The sequence below is a fragment of the Aulostomus chinensis genome, chromosome 7 (genome assembly GCF_037954235.1).
Source record: "Aulostomus chinensis isolate RoL2024-O1b breed Wild chromosome 7, RoL_Achi_v1.0, whole genome shotgun sequence".
Taxonomy (NCBI): domain Eukaryota; kingdom Metazoa; phylum Chordata; class Actinopteri; order Syngnathiformes; family Aulostomidae; genus Aulostomus; species Aulostomus chinensis.
Window position 1 is genome coordinate 6040001 of NC_141326.1, and position 5247 is coordinate 6045247.

Genomic DNA, 5247 nt, shown 5'->3' on the forward strand with positions numbered 1-5247 from the left:
TATAGATAGATATATATCTATATCTATATATATAGATAGATATCTATCTATCTATATAGATATATATATATCTATATATAGATATAGATAGTATTTGTAATGAATGGTATGTACAACAAAAGTTGAACTGATGCAGTGACATACTGTAAGAAAAAAATATTTGATTAGCGTGATAAAGGTAAGCTAAGATTTACTACCCACTGCTATTCATTGTGCTAGGCTAACTAGCCTGTGGGTCATCCTTACACATGCACAGAAGAGAGAAGTGCATTTCTGCTTGGTGGGGATGGCAAATAAATATATTTCTTTCAAGGTTGGCGTGTTCCTTTCACTTTCAGTGCTCTCTGCCCTTGAGAATTCAATGTGTGTTTCTGTTTTATCTATTTATACATTAGAAAGACATTACTCATTTAGAATTTACTTTGCATTTTCCTCTTGAGAGCTAAGCTACTTTGCCATTTATATAGAACATGTTAGGTTTAAAGTTCCTCTGTTCACAGCAGCACCGCAGGTGTGTGTGATATGACTTCGTGTAAATCCTTATGTTCTGTTGTTCACACTGCCATTTCCATTTTCACATAAAAAAATCAACCCCTTGTTATGGAAAAACAAATAGGTAGAAATACTCATAAAAGGGACAGAAAGGTTGTTTTTTTCAGTTTGTGGGAACAGAGCAATAAACCTCCAAAGGATTGTATCATGCTCACACATCCTCTTCATTCTTTTGCTGTCAGACTTTAAGATGAAAGCTGACATTGCTGTTTTAAAGCTCACACATAGAAAGTATGAGGGTAAAAACAACACCAACAACAACGAAAGTAAAAAAATATATAATCAAAAGCAACAGGGCCATATTAGTCTATCCTACAATTTGCAAAGCTGCTTCCTCCCAACCGTCAAGCACCCCGCTTTTACTTTTCAGCCAAAGGGAGAAAAAAAATGCTATGTGGACACAGGGCCAAAAATCTATTGATCTAAATGTGCTCTTATATTGTTCCTTTTTCCTTGTGGTTTCAATTGGGGTTTTGAGAAGATGGTTTTGCTCCAGGAAACAGTGATGGCCTTGTAGTGGTGTATCCAAGTCAATGCTAAGGCCAATATGTTCGCCTTTATCAGCCTGTCACCAATATATTATACTGGCATATAAGTTTTCCAATTCGCATCTTACCATCTCTTGCCACGGTGTGACGGCACATCAATCCACCAAGAGCAAATTGAGCCAGACAGGAAATCTGCATATCAATTTTAGAAATAAAACACCATGTGGAGGCCATCAATTGCAAAAACACAGACATGAAAAGGGCAAAATATTACCAGGTCATCTATGAGCATGTGATAGAAATCCATAAATCAACAAACAACAACCAAATCAGTGGAATGTGAGCATATTAACAAAGCTAGCAGGCAGCTGGAAATTGCTACTGTGTGGAGGACCGCAATGATCAGCATCATGGCTGGAATACGACGCAGCCATAACAGTTGAAAATTTGAATCTAGTGTTGAAGTTCTTCTCAGTGAGTAATGTGGATATAAGGCTCACAATTTATAAAACATGTAAGGCCAAATAAAAACTGGGGGGGGGGGGGCACAATAAGCAACGAACCTTATCAGACACTTAAAACTTCATCACCCAGTTTGCCTGCCTAATTTGAGACAGCTAAGAGAGGGACAGTGGCTAAGGCTAGTGAGCAGAGCTGCGAGCCAATAACTATCCTGCAGACTCTGCTATCCTTCATCGACTGCTGCTTTCATCTGTTTTATTTTCAATAACTAAAAGATGTATCAGACACAGCTGGATATACAACAACTAATTTTCTGAAGAATATCTTAATTTATTCATGTATTTTATTTATGTATTTTTTTAGGGTTTAAAGTAAGAAAAGATCCAATAACCTAGTGCAATTGAGGGGAAATGGTTATGTTTTCTGTAATTATGAAAATAAAATTTTCCATTGAAGAAAAGCTGATTTCCTTGTTTTTATATTCAGTCAAGTATAGCTCTTAGGCAGAGTCAGCAAAAATCAGTACCAGCAGGTCACACTTGGATCGGCAATGACAAATACAATCGTTGCATCTTTACAGATGACCTATCCTCAACAATATACCTCAACTCCTGTAGTCACTTGCAGAAAAAGGTGCTACAGTTGTTGCTGTGCAAACTTGTTGTTGCCATGTAAACATACTGCTACTGTCAATTTTTCATTTTATAACAGCATTTTCCCTGACTTGTGTGCCCAACTCATCTCCTAATCAGCAGCCACCAGCTATGCTACTGACACAATGTAAGCTTCTCCAATGGGTGAACAAAACCGTCTAAGTTTTGGGCTTTCTTGTTATTTATCTATACACCATTTATATAAAACCAATACATGTAACTCATAAGCCTACCTAATCGGAATTTTATCTTCCACTTCTGCCTTCATCATAGTGTGCTAATGTCAACAAACAATCTGACCTTACAATTACCGCTCCCCTGCTGACTCATCACAACACACCTTTATCAAAAGTGCTTTGTGGCATTATTACATTACATACTGATAACTAATTGTCTATGAACAAAATTCACACTTGTAAGTCCAAGTCTGAAGTTCACCGAAGATGGAGTTTGTAAAGTTAATGCATAAGCTACTGATAACTGCAACTGTTCAGATACATTTGAAAATGATATTTCCACAGGAATGAAAACATACAAGTCTGACAAGTCTGAAAATACAGCAGATACATGATAACACAAGCACTTAAACATGAAAAACATGGTTCATAGAATACCAATCAGCAATATGCAGACTTTTTTTTTTACCCTCAAATAAGGTATCCCATTAGGTTTAATCCTGACCATGACCTATCATTAAAAATACATCCATACTGGATTCATGCTGTTCAGTATGACTAAGTAAACAGAAAAAAGACTAAATCTCCACTTTACTAGAGACCTCAAACCCTCTTCATGGACCCCTAAAATGAATATCATAATTTGGCACCCATTGCGAAGACTGCAGAAATCTAGCGTTCTTAACATTTCCACTGTCTCGATATTTCATAACCAAATTTGAGCCCACTGTTTCGACAGAGCTAAATTATCGGTGTGGGCTGCTACCACACGTCACGGTGTTATTCAAAGACAGATACAGGGAAAATTGCTAAGTGTTCATAGGAGCAAGAAGGATGCTGTCTAAGAAACCGTGCGCTGGTTACCCATCAAGGCCTGTTTAATTAGCTAGTATGTTAGCACTGAATAGCATTGTTCCCATAGTCGTTCGCACTTAGGTCACATTTAGTTAACACTTAACACGCCTAAGAATTGGCACTTACCTTTGCAAGCGCTTCCTTTCAGTCTCAGTTATGAACAGCAGTTAAGCGTGCCTGGAAAACGGTGTGAGGTTTCCCAACCCTTTACCCTCAACAACATTTAGTTCCGTTGACTAATCTTAGCATACAGCTGCTAACTGGGCAACGCTAGCTGTCAAGAATTGGCCAGCGAGCTAGTGTCCCTCCTTCCTAGTGCTGGGAAAACATCGACGATATCCACCATGGATTAAACCCCCTTGACTCTGACAAATAATATCGGCAATGCGTAGGTGTATTTTTCATTTTTACTTACATGTGGTCCTGTGGAAATTATCTATCCATTAAAGGCCGCTGGGTGATATGTAATAGCAACCCCAAGATCTGTGACATAAACGATTTTCAATCGGTGACCTAGTTTCTCTCCACCGTCATGCTTGTCGGACCACTAACCTAGTTTTCCATCCAATAGCGTTAGTGCTACAGTCATAGATGCTGCTCGAGCCAATCAGACAAGCGTTTAGGCCGGGAAACTATGATGGGCGTCCTAGGTGACCAATGAAAGCCTGAGAAGACGGAACGCAGAGGCGAGTTTATGTGAAAGGTTGAATGATGAACGCTGCAATACAAATCATGAAGCGAGTTAGTTTACAAAGCGAGGTGGTGCTTATTAGGTTGCTGACTGGATGCCACTATGGAAAAAAAAATACAATTACAGGAACTTCTGAAGTTAACCTTTCAATAAAATGCAGCGTTTATCTGCTTTCCGGTTTTCCTCTGATTTGTCATCTGCCTGATTATTTGATTTTAAGAACGTTACCGTTGTGTTAAGAGTCGTAACCTGAATATTCAGCACTTATCTTTTGTCCTGTTATACCACAAGTTCATCAAGTACAAAGTACATCGTTGCCCCCTGCTGGCTAACTGTCCAATCGTAATACAAGACAAAATTGCACACACACACACACACACACACACACACACACACACACACACACACACACACACACACACACACACACATATAAATATATATATATATATATATATATATATATATATAGTGTGTGTGTGTGTGTATATATATATATATTTTTCATAATAACAATGTAAAAAAAGGAAAACATGGACAATAGAGTGTTGGACCAAACCTTGTCATCACAGAAACCTCAATGTTCCTCACAACAGTGGAAGCGATAGAAATAATTGATATTGTGCATAAACGTAAACATAAAACATCAACTGATGGCAATGACAGTGATATGAAAATTGTGAAAAGGGTCATTGAGGGGATTTCAGAACTGCTAACTTATATCTTTAACTTATCATTCCAAACTGGCAAATTTCCAAGCAAAATGAAAATAGCTAAAGTTGTAACACTGTATAAATCTGGGGATACATACCATTTCACAAATTATAGATCCGTATCATTACTACTACAATTATCAAAAATTCAAGAAAAAGTATTCAGTAAACGATTAGACAAATTCATAGTCAAACATAAAATGCTATCTGACAATCAGTAGGGATTTACACCAAACAGTTCAACATCACTGGCATTGATGGAATCAATTGAAGCAATCACCAATGCTTTAGAAAATAAACAGTATGCAATCAGAATATTCATTGATCTCAAGAAAGCATTTGACACAATCATCCATCCATTTTCTTCCACTTATCCTGTTAAGGGTCGTGGGGGGGGGGGGGGGGGGGGCTGGAGCCGATCCCAGCGGCTTTCAGGGCAAGAGGTGGGGTTCACCCTGGACAGGTCGCCAGTCCATCCCATTGCCAACACATAGAGACAGACAACCATTCACACTCACAGTCATACCTACGGTCAATTTAGAGTATCAATCAGCCTCGTCCCCATTTGCATGTCTTTGGTCTGTGGGAGGAAGCTGGAGTACCAGAGAGAACCCACACAGGAACAGGGAGAACATGCAGACTCCACACAGAAAGATC

At 38.5% G+C, this 5247-nt stretch overlaps 1 protein-coding gene across 10 annotated transcripts in view; it reads right to left on the reverse strand.

Moving 5' to 3' along the window:
- Window positions 1–3757, reverse strand: part of bmal1a (basic helix-loop-helix ARNT like 1a) — a 44282-nt gene extending 40525 nt beyond the window's left edge. For 3 of the 10 annotated variants that reach the window (XM_086208270.1, XM_086208260.1, XM_086208265.1), the window contains exon 1: window positions 3602–3752. The gene's annotated coding sequence lies outside the window, so the exon portion shown is untranslated. Of the gene's footprint in view, window positions 1–1168; window positions 1233–3312; window positions 3505–3601 lie in introns of all 10 variants that reach the window. The other 7 variants (XM_086208268.1, XM_086208263.1, XM_086208269.1 and 4 more) reach the window with 4 other exon arrangements.
- Between the last annotated feature and the right edge of the window lie 1490 nt (window positions 3758–5247).